The sequence below is a fragment of the Phacochoerus africanus genome, chromosome X (genome assembly GCF_016906955.1).
Source record: "Phacochoerus africanus isolate WHEZ1 chromosome X, ROS_Pafr_v1, whole genome shotgun sequence".
Classification (NCBI taxonomy): Eukaryota; Metazoa; Chordata; class Mammalia; order Artiodactyla; family Suidae; genus Phacochoerus; species Phacochoerus africanus.
In genome coordinates, this window is record NC_062560.1 from 101797984 (window position 1) to 101818670 (window position 20687).

The following is a 20687-nucleotide window of genomic DNA, read 5'->3' on the forward strand; positions in this document are numbered from 1 at the left end:
GAGACTGAATCTGAGCTGCAACTGCAGCAACACTGGATCCTTTAACCCATGGTGCTGGGCTGGGGGTCGAACGCACACCTCCACAGCAACTGCAGCTGTTGCAGTGGAATTCTTAACCCACTGTGCCATAGTGGAAACTCCGATTTAACTAACTTTTTTTTTTTTTTTTTTTTTTGCTTTTTAGGGCTGCCCCTGCAGCACATGGAGGTTCCCAGGCTATGGCTTGAATCAGAGCTGTAACCACCGGCCTACACCACAGCCACAGCAACGCCAGATCCAAGCCACGTCTGCGACCTACACCACAGCTCATGGCAATGCCGGATCCTTAACCCGCTGAGGGAGGTCAGGGATTGAACCCACAACCTCATGCTTCCTAGTCGGATTCGTTTCCACTGCACCATGACGGGTTACTCCCTGATTTAACTAACTTGAGTTTAGACTGTCTCAAATTCTTTCTGGAATACTTGCCTTATTTCCCCAACTGAGGGCCTCGAGGCCAGTACCACCACCAGCTGAGCTTCTCCCCGTCCAAACCAACCAAGCAAAAACCACAACAAAACATGCACTTTTCCCCTTGAGTCAAACTCCTCTTCCCGTTACCGTTCATGTCTCTACATCTCTCTAAAACCAAAGTCTAAAGAGTTATCTATCTATATTTACCGTCCTTATGTCTTCACTTCTTACTCTTTGGAGTTCTCTCCAGCCGGCCTGCCAAATCCAACTGCTTCCAAACCACTCCACCAAAACTGCTCTTGTTCAATCCCACTGGCAATTACTTGATCTCCCAGCAGCATCTGACACTCCCTCTTTTTTGAATAATTTAATCACTTGCCTTCTGAACATCGCACTCCCTTAATTTTCCTCCTACCCCATTGGCTGTGCCTTCTCAACTTCCTCTGCTGTATCTGTCTTCTTTCCGCATATTTGAAATGTTGTAGCATTTAAGGGCTCTACCCTTGGCCCTTTTCTTCATCTGCAATCATTTCCCAGACCAGGGCCATCACCAGAAATGTTAACAGGAGCCACAATGGCAAGCCACCTCTGTAATTTTAAATTTTTTAGTAGCTACACTTTAAAAAAGCAAAAAGACATGGGTGAGGTTACTTTTGAGAACGTGTTTTATTGAACTCAGTAGAACCAAAATATGATCCTTTTAATATGTAATTGTTATTAACAAAATATCAGCTAGATATTTCAGGTTCTTTTTTTTTATACTAAGTCTTAGAAATCTGGTTTTGCCTTTTACATGTGTAGCGCATCTCAGTTCCGGGGGAGCCACACTTCAAGCACTCAGTAGACCCATGGGGCTAGTGACTACCACATTCTAGGTGCTTGCATTCAGACCTTATAAAAACTGTATATACACTGGACTCCAAAATTTCTCTCTCTAGACTGGACCTCATCCCTGAACTCCATAATCCTATAACCAATTGTCTCATCAACATCTCCCCCCAAAAGTGCTCATCAAATGCTTGGGTCCCCTCACACTCACTCCTGGGTTTATGTCATCTGGCGCCACGCCCATGCCCCACCCCCCCACCCCCGACCACCGATTCTGCTACCCTCCTCCTTTCTCCCTCTGCTCTAGCCTCACTGGCCCTCTTGCCAACCCCCAATGCACTCATTCCCCTTTCAATCTCAGGAGCTTTGCATTGGCAGCTCCCTCTGCCTGGAGGACTCTTCCCCCAGCTAGTGGCATGGCTGCCTCCTTTAGAGCGTTCAAGTCAGCTCAGAGGTTACCGTCCGGAGAGAACCTCCACAATCATCCTAGTTAAAGCATCCCATTATCCTTCACCGAGCTCTGCACAGCCGCATCACGATCTGAAATGATATTCTCTATCAACTGAATTCGTTTCTCATCTGTCTCCTCTGCCAGAATGTAAATTCCATTAGGACAGGTGCCTGGCCGGTGTTGAGCATCACTGGATCGCCCAGCCCCCTTCCACTACGAACACTGCTTTAGGAAGAACACAAGTTGCTGGTCTCTCAAGCGGGTTGTCAGCGGACTTTCCTGACCCTCCAGAGGATGTCTCCAACTCCTTTTATTTTTTTTTTAATTTATTTATTTATTTTTCCACTGTACAGCATGGGGGTCAAGTTACACTTACATGTATACATTTTTCCCCCACCCTTTGTTCTGTTGCAATATAAGTATCTAGACATAGTTCTCAATGCTACTCAGCAGGATCTCCTTGTAAATCCATTCCAAGTTGTATCCGATAACCCCAAGCTCCCGATCCCTCCCACTCCTTCCAACTCCTTTTAAATACGGCTGGGCAGTGCCCTCAGCCAGCTGTGTGTGTTATGCCTCCGCCAACCAGTGGATGAAAAGTCTTGGAGTTGATCTTTCCGAGGCAGGATGCCGGGGTGGAGGGTGGGGGAGGGCGCAGCTACTTCTAGAGAAAGTGTCGGATGCCAACTCCCGGAGGAACCAGGGTGGGCTCCCCCTGAAATGAAAGTATAAGAAAGGACCCCACTTCCCCTTATTAGCTGTAAAATAAGCTCATCGCTTTGCCTTGCCTGAGGTGGGCCAGTTGTTTTGTTGGCTGATTGTTTTTTTCCGGCTGTGCCCACGGCATGAAAAAGTTCCCAGGCCAGGGATCACACCTGCGCCACGGCAGTAACCAGAGCCACAGCCGTGACAATGCCGGATGCTTAACGCACTGAGCTGCCAGGGGACTCACTGGCCAGTTCTTGAAATGCAGCCTTTGGGAGGCCCCTCAGATCACACCACGAGCTTCAGAAGTCCCACCCCTCAAGCCCACCAGTAATGAGAATGCCTGCGACATGGGCAGTCACCCCACTGACGGGCCTCGTTCACTTGGCGCGGTGATGCCAGTTCCACCCAGGCTCTGACTGCTTCCATGTACAAATCAGGGCTTTCCAAGGTCCTGGGCATGACTGGGATTTTCACAGCAGGGGTCAGGAGCGGCAGCAGCTCTTAGCTGCCTCGAGGCCATCTGGTTCAGTCTGGAAGGTCTGCTTGCTCACACTCCTGGGTGCAGAGGTGTATGCCGTCACAGTATCCTGGACTGCAGGTATCCTCTCCTGGCTTAGAGCCCTGGGTGGGTACCCGCCCGAAGCAGAAACTACTCCAAGGCTTTGGTGGCATGTTATTTGAAAAGACATCTCCAGCAGCCTCTGCAAAGGCAGCCCGAAAATGCCCCGGGGGTGTCAGGAGGAAGACCTGGGAGGGATAGAAGGGCGCTCCTCTCTCCTCCACACCCTCCCCCACAGGCATCTGGTCACCAGAACCATAGAGCAGATGCCCAGACACGCTGTAAGGGGACACCTGACTCGGACACCTGCTCTAGAAGAACTGTTCTCGGGGCCCTCCTTCCACTCCAGGAGGCCAGAGGGAAATGACAGCCCACCACCCTCTGCTGCCCTACCACAGGGAAGCCCTCTCAACACCCTCAACAGGAATACCTCCCACCACCCTGATCGCCAATCCAGGGAGCAGGCCTTTATCCTGGAAGCCTCAAAAGAATAGGAAAGATCCGCTCCTTATCTTAGAGAAGCAGCAGCCACAGCCACACTGACGGCTGCTTCTTCCCCTCCTCCTCGTCTCCCCCTCTCCCCCCCTCCCCCCCCCCCCCCCCCCCCCCCCCCGCTTCCGCCTCTTCTTTCTTCTGTTTCCTTCTCTGGGCCTTTTCCTCCTCCAGCACCTCCATTTAAAAGGTCTCTGGTTTGCGCCCCGTTCCGCCTTGCCTCCCTCCTCATTGCCCCTCAACCCTGAGATTAAACCAGAAGAAGCGCAGAGAGACCCATCATGCCACCACGAACCCCTTAGATCTTCTAAAAATGCAAAGAACTTGTCCTCGAAGGTTCTCCCTGCCCTCTCTCTAGCGGTCTCACAGCCTAGCTGATGGGCAGTCCTATTTTGTCTTGACGATCCACCCAGACAACGATGAAAAGCTCTGTTCTTGCACAGTCAGGGCCAAGTCATATCACAACGAATACGCTGAATGAAATTGCTGAGTCCTTACTCTGTGCCGGGCTGGCACTGTGTAAATGACTTTAGAGGCATTGTCTCATTGACTCTCCCAAGAGCCCTGTGAGGTAGGCCGTATGTTGGTTGTACTCTTTTTAGTCCCATTTTCCAGATGAGGAAACGGAGTCTCGCTGAATTTAGGTAATATGGGCGAGGCCATACGAGTGGGATGCTAACAGAGCTGGGATTCAAATCCAGTTTTGGCGGATTTCAGAGCCCATGGCTTGACCACTAACACTCTGCTCTCTCCTTACTTGGCAACCTCTGGTATTGAGCCACCACTTGCTCCTACCTCAAAGAATCTCATGGATCGGCCCGTTATAAGACTTGAAAACAGGATAACCTGCCGGGTCATTCATTATCAGTCCCTAAGATCTTTGCAAAGTTGTGCTGGTTCATTTTAACAATGAAGAGTCCTGCCCCAAATGGCTCACTGCACATGTTTTGTGACAAGAGATCACACAACATGAAAGGGGGTAGGTCAGTAGCATGCGTGGCCAGGCCAAAGTGGGGTACCAGCAAGGGGAGCAGGAAGCATGAGGACCCTGGGAGACTCCAGGAAGGGCCAGGAATGAGTCCGGGGGCCCTGAAGATGGAGTTCACAGCTTCAAGTGTGTGTTGGGTGCCGAGAGTTCTAGACCCAGGCACTCCATCTGCTCTCAAGTCCACCCGCTCTCAAGTCCACCCCAGCAGAGAGTGTCCGAGGCTTTTGATTTATCCTGTATTTGTTGCAGTTGCTATTTTTACTGCCCCTCGCAGTCAATAATCCATCAGTTGGGGGTGGGAGGAGGGACGAGAAATAGCCAGGGAGGGAGAAAAGGTAAAAAAAGAAGAAAAGAGGGGGTTGGTACGGGGCAGGCTGGGGCTTCTACGTGGCTGGTCGGATTCCCCGTTGGCAGTGGCTCCCTGGCAGGGGAGGCTGGGGAGATAAAGGAGGAAGTGAACTCAGCCACAAACATGTGCCCTCAGCCCAAGCAGAACCATCGGTGACTTCCGTGAAGCCAACTGGTAACTTCTGGGTTTCATCTTTTTTTTTTTTTTGTCTTTTTGCCTTTTCTAGGGCCGCTTCCGTGGCATATGGAGGTTCCCAGGCTAGGGGTTGAGCCAGAGCTATAGCCACTGGCCTACACCACAGCCACAGCAATGCAGGATCTGAGCCACGTCTGCAACCTACGCTACAGCTCACGGCAAGGCTGGATCCTTAACCCACTGAACAAGGCCAGGGATCGAACCTGCAACCTCATAGCTCCTAGTTGGATTCGTTAACCACTGAGCCATGACGGGAACTCCCTGGGTTTCGTCTCAAGGTCTTTCAAGCCCATGGTGTGCGGGCTGGGGAGGCAATCAGCTCACGGTCATGATACATAGCCTTTGGTCTCCCAGTTCCGGGGTGAAGTAGCGGGGAGTCTCACAGTGAACTGCATCTCAACAGGGAGCTCATGGGCAGAAGGAGGAGTGATGCCTGACATCTCTAAGGTGCCCTGGCCCGCTGAAACAAAAGAGCCTCCAAGAACCTGAGAGACCTGGCCATTCTCAGTCAAGGTTATATTTGGGGGGTCTTTATTTTTTTATTTTTTATTTTTTTAAGGCCGCACCCACGGCATATGGAAATTCCCAGGCGAGGGGTCAAACTGGAGCTGCAGCTGCCGGCCTGTGCCACAGCCACAGCAACTCGGGATCTGAGACAAATCTGCCACCTACACCAAGGCTCACAGCAATGCTGGATCCTTAACCCACTGAGCGAGGCCAGGGATCGAACCCACATCCACATGGATACTAGTTGGGTTCCTAACCCACTGAACCACAATGGGAACTCCTTGGGGGTTCTTTAAAAACCTCCAATTTCCTTAGCCCTCAACCCCACAGACAACCCTGCAGCAGTGCAAAGAGGCAGCTGCCTACTTGGAGCCGCAGGACGAGTTTTCCAAAGGTCCAATCCCCAGACCTTTCCCTCTGTCCATGGTCTAAAACACCCACCATCAGAATCAGAACCCACCACTGCAAGCAGACAACAGTCAGAATGTTATTTCCCAAGGCCTCTCTCTTTGCACCCCAGAGTCTTCGTGCAGACCTACTATGTACTCAGTCCTGTTTTAGGGGCTATGGAGCAATGACAAAACAAAACAGTTAACATTTCCTATGTGCAGAAACTGTTTGAAATGTTTTGCATACACCATCTCATTTAATCCTTAGCCCAATCCTATTTAGTCTCACTCCTCTTCCAATTCGTAGATGAGGAAAATGAAAGGCTAAGTAATTGCCCAGGGTTACACACAAGTCCATGGTGAGGGCGGGATTTGAACTGGGATGGTGTATTCCAGAGCCCATTGAGCGCTACGCTAAAACGACCCACGCCCTGAAGACAAAGACAAAAATACACGTGAAAAATTGAGAGCCACGCTTGACTGGGAATCAGAAGGCCTGGGTCCTGATTCTGTTTCTGCCCTTCCTACAGCTTGTCCCTCTGGCCTTGACCCAGTCATACCTCCTTCTGCATTTGTAAAATGAGGGGGTGAGACAAACTTGACATGGGTTCTCTTATGGTATTTTACAAGTACTCTTTTTTTCTTTTTTTCTTTTTTGGCCGCCCCATGGCATGTGGCATTCTAGGGCCAGGGATCAGATCTGAGCTACAGTCGTGACCTCATCTGCAGCTGCAGCAACACCAGATCCTTCACCTATTTGCTGTGCAGGGCCAGGGATCGAACCTGCATCCCAGCTCTTCCAAGGCACCGGCAATCCCATTGCACCACGGCAGGAACTCCAGGTAAGTATTCATTTTAAGATGAGGACTCGGAGTTCGCTGGCAGCTCAGTGGGTTAAGGATCCGGTGTTACCCCTGATGTGGCTCTGGTTCCTGCTGTGGCATGGGAATTTACACATGCCACAGATGCAGCCAAAAAAAAAAAAAAAGATGAGAACTCACAGGCTAACCTCTTGAGTACTGGCTCCATAGAGGAGGTGTCTTCAGGGCTCAAGAGTCACAGCAGTGGAAGCCAGAGCGTGTGGTGCACACATGGGTGGTACGGGGGACCAGGGAGCAGAAATGAGGCAGAAGGCCAAGGTTAAGCCAGAGGAGTGTGTCCAAAACACGTTACAAAGTTGAGTTGGGCAGAGGGTAGCCAAGCAGGTTAGAAAGCTGAGCTCTAGCTGTAAACGAGGTCAAGGAACCGGGAAGGTGACAGTGAGGGGGAACCGTGGGCTGAAGGATTGGGGGGTGGGAGGCAGTGCAGCCAAAGGAGGTCCTGGACGGTGTTTCTGTGGGTGGCTCCATTTAAAGCAGCGAAAGGGACTAGAAGCGACCGCTCAGTGTAGGCTGGAGTCATCATGAAAGGCCTGGGAGCGGAAGCCCACCTTCAGATGGGAGAGGAGAGAAAGGCCCAGATGGCCAAGGGCAGAAAGGAGATGCTCCTGGGTTCACAGAGGCAGAGAGGATCCCAGTGCACAGTGCTCAAGGCATTCTCAAGCTCATTGCCTCCTTCAGGCCCCGTCGCTCCTAGGCAGGGAAGGGAAAGGATTGCCACTTCAAAGAGGTAAATGAGGTGTGCAAAGCTCTTCCCTCTAGAGGATAAGAAAAGTGGCAGCGAGGCCCAGGAGAGCAGAAATCTAGCGGCTTCCTTCAGCTTTGAGGTGCAAGAATCCCTAGTCAGAATGGCCTTGGGTCGGGGAGGGGAACAAGCCACCCTGGGAGCTGTGCCCGGGAGGGGCGCTGAAACGGCAGTGCAAGGCGGCTGGCCCCTCTCCTGGCTGGACACTGCTCCAGTGTCCACTTCAGAGTGAGAAGGAAGCACGCTGCCGGCATCTAAAGACTACATGAAATAATGCATGAAAAAATAGCACAGTGCCTGGTACAAAGTGCGTGCTCAAGAAATAGTATGGGGGATAAATTGGCACTTTGGGATTAACGTATATACACTACTGTATATAAAACATATAAACAACAAGGCCCTACAGTATAGTGCAGGAACTATAGTCAATATCTGTTCATAACCTATAATGGAAAATAATCTGAAAAAGAACAGCTATATACTGGAGTTTCCATCATGGCACAGCTGAAACAAATCTGACTAGGACATGAGGTTGTGGGTTCGATCCCTGGCCTTGTTCAGTGGGTTAAGGATCCAGCCTTGCCGTGAGCTGTAGTGTAGGTTGCAGACGTGGCTCAGATCCCGCATTGCTGTGGCTGTGGTGTAGGCCGGCAGCTATAGCTCTGGCTCAACCCCTAGCTTGGGAACCTCCATATGCCGAGGGGGGCGGCCCTAAAAAGAAAAAAGACAAAAAAAAAAAAGAACAGATATATATAAATATAGATGTATAACTGAGTCCCTTTGCTGTACACCTGAAACTGATAACTTTGTTTTTGTTGTTTTGTCTTTTGTCTTTTCAGGGCCCAACCCACGGCACATGGAGGTTCCCAGGCTAGGGGCTGAATCGGAGCTGTAGCCTCTGGCCTACACCACAGCCACAGCAACCTGGGATCCGAGCCGTGTCTGCCACCTACACCACAGCCCACGGCAACACCAGATCCCTAATCCACTGAGCAAGGCCAGGGATGGAACCCGCAACCTCATGGCTCCTAGTCGGATTCGTTTCCGCTGCACCACAACGGGAACACCCCTGAAACTGACAACTTTGAAATCAACTACACTTCAATTTTAAAAAAGAAAGAAATAGGAGGGTTTTAAAAACTACTAGTACCAATATGGACAATGGTGTAAGAAATGGGTTGGAGGAGGAAGGCCGGAAGTCACCAGCCTGCATAACAATCACTGTTCCTGGGCCCTCACCCCCAGGGATTCTGATTCTTCCACTGGGGCGGGGCCCAGAGATGTGCATGTTCCATAAGCCCCCAGGTAATGCCGAGGTACAGGGTTCAAACACCTGGCTTTAAGGAAACCCCGCTCTATGTCACGTTGACTACTGGGCATGGCTGGAACAGAAAAGCTGACATGCCATAGCAATTGGATGTGCTGGTGAAGAAAAATCAACTTGGGAGTTCCGGCTGTGGCTCAGCGGGTTCCGAGCCCAGCTAGTATCCATGAGGATGCAGGTTTGATCCCTGGCCTCGATTGGTGGGTTAAGATTCAGCGTTGCCATGAGTTGCAGTGTACATCACAGTCATGGCTTGGATCCCTTGTTGCTGTGGCTGTGGTGTACACGGGCAGCTGCAGCTCCGATTGGACCCCTAGCCTGAGAACTTCCATATGCCGCAGGTGGGGCCCTAAAAAGAAGAATCAACTTGAACGAGGTCTAGAGAGAACTGTGACCTCAAAGGAAAGTATTTTGTTTTTCTAATGAATGTCTCTAAGACTGGAACCTCCAGTGAGTCCAAGAGCAACTTTCGGAGACTTGACACCCCAGCCCTGCTATGAATCAGCTTTGCGGCCTTGGGCACACGGAGTCCTCTCTCTGGGCTGCAGTTTCCTCACCTGAGAAGTAAGGGATTGGGCTAGACTTGGATCTAGGGGTCCTTTTATCCCAGGCATTCCAGGATCCTATGATTCACCGAGACACTCTTTCCAAGTTCCTAGTTCATCCCTAGAGAGGTCAGACTTTGCAGCGGCCCCCTGTAAGCCTTGTTTGAGTTAGCCAACAGGGGTCCAACCTTTAGAAGCCTGTGGATATTTTCAGAAACCTCTCCTACTTTTCGCTTGTTTAGAAAACTAAGCTATTTTTTTTCTCATTTAAAAAATGCACAGTGTTTGCAGGAGATTTAACTTCAAATGCCCCATTCATTCTTTCTTCCCCTTCAACAGAAATTTAAAAAAAAATTTTTTTTCAAATCAGAAGTTCATCTCTATCAGAGAATTAACTATCTCATCTCAGAGAGTTTTTTGCATCTCTGAATAAGCAAACAGGCCATTTCTATAAGAAATAAGGTCTTCAGATCATTGACATTTGGCTTCGGGAGCCACAGGCACTAAAGAAACAAACCTTCCTCACAAGTAAAAGTAAAATCGTGTCCTTCAACACTAGGAGATGGAGGTTTAGTGGGGATGGTTTTTTCCCCATCTCATTCCCTTAAAGGACATCTGGTGACCCCCTTCCAAGTATCACAAAATGAATAGTAAACTGATGCAGAAACCACTGTTCATAGGCTTTCTGCAAATTCAGGAGAGTAGACTTTTCCTGCCTCATCCCCTGGGCTCTGCTCAAAATATGACCAGGCAGATATGACTGGGTTCCTAGGACCTTATCTCTTCCCCAACTCCCATGGGGCTCAGAAGACTCTCCCTCTGACTTACTTTCCTCTATTTGTTTTTTGGGACAGTTGGGCTTATGGAAAGGGGAGATCTGGATGCACTAAGGAAGCGGAAGTAACATGACCCACAGTTTATAGGGTGCGCTGGTCCCTGATACATGAGGCTCCGGGGATCGGGATAATGACCTTGTTGATGTAAAAATGTAACGTGACTTTATCCATCTTTAGTAGAAATCATTTCTGAAATACAGTGCCTGCCATTTGTTGCTTTTTTTCCTATCTATATCTAGACTTTCTCATGTCTGTATCTCTTCTTTTACTCTTCTCTTGTTTCCGTTCCTCATTTTGAACATCTAGTGTATATGCTAGAGTAGATAACTGAATTATATTGTTATCATTTGTTGTGTTTGCAACAAAGAACACAGTTCCAAATGTCCAAAGGAGATGACTATAATGGTTTGTTTCTACTTTTAAAAAAATCAAGTAGGCTGCTTTAACAATATGGGGCCCTTTGTTAATTTTTCCTCATTTAGCCTTGGCCCCAATAGATGAAACTCGTTCCCCTCCCTATCAGGCTCTGAGTTTTTTGAAGGCTTGAACATCACACTTGAATAAAGAGCCCCACAAGCTGTGTGACCTTGGACAAGTCATATAATGTCTTCATGCTCCGGTTTACTTATCCATAAAACGAACCTGTCTGGGGACAGAATTGGGGGGATGGAGGAAGCAGAAGGGATCAAAGAGGGATGGCTGTCACAATATCATGTCTTTGTGCAGTACTCTTGACTCTCTGATCCAGCAGTTTCTGAGCAGAAGGTGACATCTGGCATCACGGCCTTCTGAGGAGGAAGCATGATGTAGCTGCTAAGGGGATAGGCCGTGGAGCTGGACAATTCTAGGTACGAGTCCTGTCTTGTCAATGACGAGCCTGTGATCTTAGGCAAGTCACTGAACTGTTCAAAAATGAAATTTCCCTATCTGTTTAGTGGGGCCAAGAGTACCTTCAGCCTAGGTTAACTGAGGACTCGTTAACTTAGTAACTATTTGTTGAGCACCTACTATGTGCTAAGAAGAGATCAGAACAGTGCTCAAGGAGTTTCCGCTGTGGTGCCATCGATCGTCTCTGCAACGCCAGGATGCATGTTCCATCTCCAGCCTGGCACAGTGGGTTCAAGGATCTGGTGTTGCCACAGCTGCAGCATAGGTGGCAACTGCGACTTGGATCTGATCCTTGGCCCAGGAACTCCATAGGCTGCAGGGCAGCCCCCATCAAAAAAAGAAGAGTGCTCAAAAAAGAGAGGCCTCTCTAAAAGGGGGGGGCTGCTCTCACAGATAGTTTGGAGATGTAACTCATACAAACCTTTTTTTCTTTTTCTCTTTTTTTTTTTTTTTTTTTTTTTTTTTTTGCTTTTTAGGGCCGCCTCCGCGGCACATGGAAGTTCCCAGGCTAGGGGTCTAATTGGAGCTGTAGCCGCTGGCCTACAGCCACAGCAACACAGGATCCGAACCGCACCTGCAACCTATACCACAGCTCACGGCAACGCCGGGTCCTTAACCCACTGAGCAAGGAAGGCCAGGGATCGAACCCGTGTCCTCATGGTTCCTAGTTGGATTCGTTTCCACTGTGCCACGACGGGAACTCCGACAAAGCTCTTGGCATGAGGTGTAGTGCATACTAAGCGCTCCAGACATTATTAGCCTCCCTTCTCCATGGGCAGCCTGTCCCTCCCCTGGCGTCAATGACCCATGTCCTTCTATGTCTTCATCAATTTCCCAAAAGTAGGGGATGAGACTTCCTGTGTTATCCACACTCTCTCCAGCAGCCAGCCCCACTGGTGACAAGCAGTGTCATCCAATGACTACCTGCCCCAGGGTCTGGGCCTGTGGCTGCATGAGGGCAAAGCCACCTGCATCCAACCTGATGGCTCGTTAGCCGTCACGGGATCAAGCAGCCACAGATACAGCTTGAGTTTAAATACCAGAGGCCTGGGAAATATACTGTCCCCAGAAAGCCTCTTTCTGGGCGCACAGAACATGGTGACTTCCCTCCGGGAAGTCCCAAGCCCAGGCAAGGCTGCTCAGGCTCCTCCTTTACACTGCATGGGGCCTACCGCAGAGCCCTGTGCTTTATCCTGCAACCCAGTCTGTCCCTAAACAGTTCAGATGGCCCTTCCAGACAGGGCAGTGGCACAGCAGGGAGAATCCTTTCCCCCTTTCCCCTTCTCGAGAAAGATCAAAACTGTGGAGTTCCCATCGTGGCGCAGCAGAAACTAATCCAACTAGGAATCATAAGGTTGCGGGTTCGATCCCTGGCCTCGCTCAGTGGGTTAAGGATCCGGTGTTGCAAGTCGCGCACGTGGCTGGGATCTGGCGTTGCTGTGGCTGTGGTGTAGGCCAGTGACTACAGCTCTGATTGGACCCCTAGCCTGGGAACCTCCAAATGCCACAGGGGCGGCCCTAAAAAGCACAAAAAAGAAAAAGAAAGAAAGAAACTGTTCTCTCGTGCCACCGGCAGAAAACGCTCATTTTCTATTTCCATCCCAGAAGAACAAAAACAGGATTATGACTCTTTAGTTACTTAAAGGTTGGTCTTTGTCAACATTAGCTGGCAAGGGAATGCTCGTTTACTGACGGCAACCGATGTGCCTGACAGTCACCTGACCGAATCCTCATGACGACGCTGTGAGGAAGGCATCATTATCTCCATTTTACAGGTGAGCACAACTGAGGCCCAGGAAGGCCTGGGCGTACACCTGTGGCCACACAGCGAGGAAGCAGCACTGTGAGGATTCAAGCCCATGCCCGACCCCAAAGCCTCACGATCGTTCCACCGTATGGGGCTGTCAGCGATTGTACGTGTGTATCTCTCAGGCCAGACACCACGGCAGGTGGCTGAGCCCTGGGGCAGCGTGGCCTTTGCAAGCACCATAAGCTGCTGTGAGGGGCTCTCTTCTCTTCCCCGGGGCCAGATGCTCTGCGCCTGCATTAGCAGCCTGGGAGCCAGGCCGGTCCACACACTGCTTTGGTTTCCCAAGGCTAAATGCCAGGCTTCCCTGTATCCTTAAAGTGGTACCTGGGCTCTCCTGCCACATTACTGGCTGGGTGTCAGTCCGAGGAGAGACACTGTGAAGAGCTGCTGCTCTCCAACCAACCTCCCTGATCCAGGCACTCTCATTCCGAATTGAAGGCGGTTCTACCAAGGCAGAACTTCTGCCCTAAACAAAAGCAGAGAGGTCCTGTTGGGGCACGATGGAAAGGAATCCGACTAGTATCTGTGAAGACTGGGGTTCGATCCCTGGCCTCGCCAGGGGGTTAAGGATCTGACATTGCTGTGAGCTGTGGTGTGGGTCGCACATGCGGCTCAGATCCCACGCTGCTGTGGCTCTGGTAAGAAAAAGAATGTATGTGGATGTATGGCTGGGTCACTTTGCTGTATAGCAGAAATTGACAGAACATGGTAAATCAACTATAATAAAAATTTTTAAAAAGAAAAAGGAAAACCCAGGCCCCCAAAAGGCATGGGGATACATCTATGGTAATGCTGTAAGGGCTGAGAGTTAGGGCTCTGCCTCTGAAGTGGCCTTTAAATAATATCCCTGGAGTTCCCGTTGTGGCTCAGTGGAGACAAATCTGACTAGTATCCACGAGGACGCAGGTTCGATCCCTGGCCTCCCTCAATAGGTTAAGGATCTGGCATTGCCATGAGCTGTGGTGTAGGTTGCAGACACCTCGGATCTGGCGTTGCTGTGGCTGTGGCATAGGCCAGCAGCTGTAGCTCCAATTCAACCCCTAGCCTGGGAACCTCCACATGCCAAGGGTGCGGCCCTAAAAGAGCAAATAAGATAAGATAATAAAATAAAATAAAATAAAATAATATCCCTGAAGACTCATTTATAAGCCCTGCAGAAGCCCCATTTACACGATGACCATTACAAATCCTGGCAATTATTATTAACATCTTTCAAATGTTTACTGCACTGGGCAGTGTGCTACATGCTTCATTTCTCGTGCATTATTTCATTGGATACCATAATCCTCCGAGGAGCAGGTTCCTTTATTACCCCCTTTTTTACAGATGAGGAAACCGGGGCTCAGAAACTTGGAAGGCATACTCAAGGCCATCAAGGTAGGAAGCAGTAGGTCAGGGACACAACTCCAGTACTGTCTGGTCCCAGAACCACACTCCATTAGACTACAGCACTTCGAAAGCTGAGCCCAATATGGAAGCCACTAGCCACATGTGGCTATTTAACTTGAAATGAATGAAGATGAAATAAAATTTTAAAACTCTGTTTCTTGGAGTTCCTGTCATGGCTCAGCGGAAATGAATCCGACTAGCATCCATGAGGACACAGGTTCGATCCCTGGCCTCACTCAGTGGGTTCAGGACCCGGCGTTGCCGTGAGCTGTGGTGTAGGTTGCAGATGCGGCTCAGATCTGGCGTTGCTTAGGCTGTGGCGTAGGCCAGTGGCTACAGCTCCAATTCAGCCCCTAGCCTGGGGACATCCATATGCTGAGGGTGGGGTCCTAAAAAAAAGACCCCCCCCAAAAAAACTCCGCTTCTAGATCACATTAGCTGCACCACAAGTGTTCACAGTCACACAACAGCACAGAGAGAATACTTCCATCACGACAGAAACTTCCATTGGATAGCCCTGCTCTCCACGCTGAAGGGTGGTCCTCCTTAGACTTCTACTTTGGTAAAATGTTATTAATTGAAGGCAAGCTTTCCCATTCTGGACCCTTATTGACATTTGGGGCTGGAGAATTCTTTGTTTCAGGGGCCTCAGGTGCATTGCAAGCTGTTGGGCAGCATTCCTGGCCTCTACCCACTAGGTGGCAGTAGCACACCTTCCCCTTAGTTTGGACAACAGAACATGTCTTCAGATATTGTCAGCCATCCCCTGGGGAAGCAAAAAATTGTTTCCCACACCTCTGCTGAGAACCTCTGGGTTAAGGTTAGCCTGTGCGTTTGAAGCAATCAATGGCAAATCTTAATCCCGTGACTTGGCCTCCTGAAAAGCCATTTCCCTGAAACTCATTTCTTTCTAGTGAATCAGTCTATAGTAATTGGGACTGAATGAGTGGTTTTAAAAAGCTAAGGAAGATTTCACGAAAGAGAAAAATCATTTAAAACAGCAGGACGAGGGTGAAGATGATAAGAAGGGGTCACTGCAAGGTATTGCACAATTAGTTCCTCAAATTTGCTATCCGTTAACCATAACTATGAAATTGCAAGGGAAGGATAAAAAATGAATTGCCTTGAAAAGCTAAAGGAATATGAGTTTTCAGAGATCTCACCATGGCACAGTGGGTTAAGAATCTGACTGCAGTGGCTCAGGTTTCTGCAGAGGCATGGGTTCGATCCCCAGCCCAGTGCAGTGGGTTAAAGGATGTGGCATTGTTACAGCTGTGGGCATAGGTCACAATTGCAGCTCGTATTTACTCCCTGGCCCAGGAACTTCTATATGCCGTGGGTGCAGCCATTAAAAAAAGGGAAAAAAAAAGAAAAAAAATATGAGCTTTCAAAGGATTCAAAAGAAACTAGTGTAGACACACAAAATGCTAAAATTCGGGTTACTGATGAAATAATATACTTGGCCAGATTTTTCATCCATTCCCAAGGAAACCAAATGTCCCTACAACGAATGGAACACTCCTTAGAAAGCTGCTAAAGACAAAATGGAACCTGCCAACCATATCTTCAGAGAAATCTCCAAAAGGGTTTTGTTTTGTTTTGTTTTGTTTTTGTTTTTGTTTTTCAGGACCTCTCCTGAGGCATATGGATGTTCCCGGGCTAGCCACCTCTTAACCCACTGAGCCCACTGAGTGAGGCCAGGGATCGAACCCGAGTCCTCATGGACACTAGTCGAGTTCATTACCGCTGAGCCACAACGGGAACTCCTCCAAAAGGTTTTAAAACCATTCCCTCCTAAATGAATTTTCACAAAGAGTTAAATATTTTAACGATGTTATAGTCAAAGGAGACAACGTTTTGGCCAACTGGTAAATATGGCAAGTAGTTTATTCAAGAACTTTCCAGAAAGCTGGCTTCCCTGGGACCACTCCACAGTGTTCATGAGTGAACGGCAGATGCTATAGGGTGAGTGCAGGTCAGCGAAATGCAATAGCCAGTCTGGGCTCCTTGCTGGGAGAACTGAAGTTAATTAGCTTTTCTTCTAAGACGAGGAGAAGAAAAAACAACAGAAAGGAAGGAGAGAAGGAAGCGAAGTGCCACAGGGATCTCTAAGGACAAAATGAAACACTCTTCATTCCAGGAGGGAGCGGAGGCTGGGTCTGGGCTGGCAGGCTGAGCGAGGGCAGCCACGTGCACATTTCCGGTGCTCTCTGCTAGTCCGTGTTCGCCTTCCCCAACTAGAAGGTCAAATGGGGCCAAGCTGCAGGTTCATCAGAGCCCCCTGGGTGCACGTCAGCCTCAGGTTCAGGAAGGGAGGGGAGACATCGCCGCGACAGTCAGCCAATGGAGGGACCCAGGGGAGAGTCTTCCCCAGCATCTGGGTGCCAGGGGGCTACCCAGGGCCAAGAAAGAACGCATGGGGCCCCTGAACACCAACAACTGGAATTCCGAAAAAGTCAAGAAGTATGGCCCCTAATCTCCAACAGCAGCCTACACTGCTTTGGGGGCAGCAGAGAAGTTTTGGAGCCAAGGGGTGAAGACAGGCACATCAATCACGATAGTTCTTCTCTGGTAGGGGGTCAGGTGCCAGGGGCAGAAGCGCTCAGCCTCACCCTCTTGAATCCTGCTCATAGAGTGGGAAAGGCTGGCCACGTTAGGGACTCACCAACCTGCAACCCCCCCAGATGACTCCCACGCATCCGAGTGACACAAATGCATCCAAGTCATATCAAAACACACATCATCAGGAATCATCCATCCATGCCCGCTAACCTATGAGCCACAGGTCAGTCTCACCCAGAGCCAGCCCCTGGGTCACAGGACGGCGATGGATTCACCAAGGGAGTCCACAACCTGGGAAGCCAGAGGCTGGGAGAGGAGGGCAAGGTTCAGGCCCAGAACACCTGGAGAGGGAAGGGGCTGGAGATGAGAGAGGGTGAGTGACAGGAGAGGTTGGGGTTGCCAAAACCAAAGCTGCCCTAGCTCGCCATTTTGCCTTGGGCCAAATCAAGCTCTGCAGCAGCCCAGCGAGGGGCCACAGTATCCCGTGATGCAGGCTTTCGGTCCTTTGCTCAGAGGATGATCTGTTCTCTAACCCAGGCCGTAAGGCTCTACACCGGAAGATGGGGTACCCAGGACGCTAACTTTACAATTGTCATTGATGGTGTGACCCGAGAAGAATCACTCAGCATCTCTGGGGTCTAGTTTCCTCACCCTTAAAACAAAGACATTTTCACCCATGCCACCCCGTTACAGGATTTGGTCTGGTTAAGGAAGTTCGTGTGCTTTTCCTCCAGCTCCTCATGCACCTGCACAAAACTGTCTCCCATAATTCAAGACTCCTACCATTTTCTCCCTTCTACCAATAAGCACATTCACGGATCCCTCAACAATTGGCCTGTCACCTGCTGTCATTCTCTGTCTATGAAAAGAACAGAATTTAATAGCTAGTTAGCTGAAGCAAGAGCTATATCTAACAAGAACTTGCTCTGAATCTAAACACCAAAACTGCTACCCTAGCAACTCACTTGCTTAGGGCAAGGGGCCAGTGGGACTGGTGGCATTTCGTCCAGCCTGCGAGGATGTGGATGGCTCTGAATATACTCACTTCCACCACCAGCCAATGAGCTCCAGTGTATATCATAAACCTGTCTACCTGCATATAAAATCCAGAATGCACCAGCAATCTGCAGAGGAAACTGTAACCCAATCCTGTGTTTCCACCCAAATTCAACTTTCAAAGCCAACTGGGCTCCCTCGAAAGGGCGCAGCCCTCCTGAGGTGGCCAAGCTGTGATTCCGGGAAACTCCTGTGGGGGTGTGGGGGGATGGAGGGTGGAAGGAAACCCAAGGCTCCCAGGGGAAGCCATGAATTTTCCAGCAGGCCGATTTCCCTCTCGGTCTCCCTCTCCCACTACCCCTTGAGCCCTTGAAAAAGCTCAGAGAAGAGACCCTAACACCACCTCAGATAACTGGGATAATAATGCATATGGTACAGCTTGAAACAAATTTTGAAAATTAAGACTGCTCTTTAATTTCCTTGATTAATGCTTTACAGTTCTCAGTATATAAATTTTTCACCTCCTTGATCAGGCTTATTCCTAGATATTTAATTCTTTTGGGTGCAATTTTAAAAGGTATTGCATTTTTTATATTCCTTTTCTAATATTTCATTGTTAGTATACAGAAATGCAACTGATTTCTGAATGTTAATCTTGTATCCTCTTACTTTGCTGAATTCGTTGAGCACTTTGAGTAGTTTTTGTGTGGAGTCCTTAGGGTTTTCTATATATAGTATCGTGTCATCTGCACAGAGTGACAATTTTACCTCTTCTCTTGGTACAACCACTATGAAAAACTAAATACAGAACTATCTTATGACCCAGCAATCCCACTCTGGGCATATATCCAGACAAAACTTTCCTTGAAAAAGACACATGCACCCATATGTTCTATGCAGCACTATTCATAATAGCCAAGACATGGAAACAACCTAAATGTCCATCGACAGATGAATGGATTAAGAAGATGTGGTGTATATACACAATGGAATACTACTCAGCCATAAAAAGAACAAAATAATGCCATTTCCAGCAACATGGATGGAACTAGAGATTGTCATACTAAGTGAAGTAAGGCAGAAAGAGAAAGACAAATGCCATATGATATAACTTATATGTGGACTCTAATCTACAGCACAAATGAACCTATCCACAGAACAGAAACAAACTCATGGACATAGAGGACAGACTTGTGGTTGCCAAGGGGGAGGGAGTGGAAGGACCGGGAGTTTGGGGTTAGTAGATGGAAACTATTGCATTTGGAATGGATAAGCAATGAGATCCTGCTATATAGCACAGGGAACTATATCCAGTCACTTGTGACGGAACATAATGGAGGATATGAGAATAAGACTGTGTATATTTGTGTGTGTGTGTGTAACTGGGTTATTTTGCTGTACAGCAGAAATTAACAGAACATTGTAAATCAACTACAATAAAACATTTTTTTAAAAAAAGCAAAAAAAAAAAAGTGAACCCAGGGAGTTCCCCTTGAGGCTCATCGGTAACAAACCCAACTAGTATCCATGAGGACACGGGTTTGATACCTGGCCTCAACAGGTGGATTAAGGATCCGGCGTTGCCTTGAGCTATGGTGGAGGTGGTAGATGTGACTCGGATCCCACATTGCTGTGGCTGTGGTGTAGGCCAGTGGCTACAGCTTGATTCAATCCCTAGGCTGGTAACTTCCATATGCCGCAGGTGCCGCCCTAAATAGACCAAAAAAAAAAAAAAAAGTGAACCCAAAGCGCAGAAGACATAGTGTGGATATACTTAACACTACTGAACTCAACACTTAAAAATGGCAAATTTTGTTATGTGCATTTTGTCACAATTTTAAAAAGAAAAGAAAAACATCATAATTTCATCTCCCAGAGAAAACAGCTTTTTCCCCCAGGGATATTTCTCTGTATTAATACACTGAATGTACTAATTTCTTTCTTTCTTTCTTTCTTTTCTTTCTTTCTTTCTTTCTTTCTTTCTTTCTTTCTTTCTTTCTTTCTTTCTTTCTTTCTTTCTTTCTTTCTTTCTTTTTTTTTTTTGTCTTTCTGTCTTTTTAGGGCCACACCCGTGGCACATGGAGGTTCCCAGGCTAGGGGTCAAATCGGAGTTGCAGCTGCCAGCCTACACCACAGCCATAGAAATGCCAGATCCGAGCCACGTCTGCGACCTACACCACAGCCCATGGCAACGCTGGATCCTTAACCCACTGAGCAAGGCCAGGGATCGAACCTCATGGTTCCAAGTCGGATTCATTTCCGCTGCACCACAATGGGAACTCTCCGAATGAATGTACTAATTTCTTAAAAGAAAGAAAGAGAGAGAGAGAAAGAAAGAGAAAATTGACAACTCAGAAAAATCAAAGTGATTTTCTCCACTCACCCAAATTCCGCTCTCTGCTTCACTTCCCTTCTCATCTCTCTCCTACTTCTGGCCCCAGGCTCTCCCACCTGGTCCTTTATATTCTGTCCTACTGGGCCTATGCCTCCCATCCCACCTCCTGCAAACTACCCACTGAGTGGGCTGACCACTCCCTAAAAAGGCAAGCTCTTCAAGGGCATCTTGGCTCAGTCAACAACATTCCTTCAACAAATATTGGTGCCAGGCACTGTGCTCGCCTGGCTCCAAGAAAGGAAAGCAAACGTTTCTTCCGCGATGCTCTGCACAAAGCTTGCTCCAGAGCAGGTGCACAATATTTTGAATATTCTCAGTCTCCGTAACTTTTAGGTCCCATGAGAGACTCCAAGCCTCTTATTTACAGAAGCCTTGAGTCCTTAATCTCTTCAAATGCCCT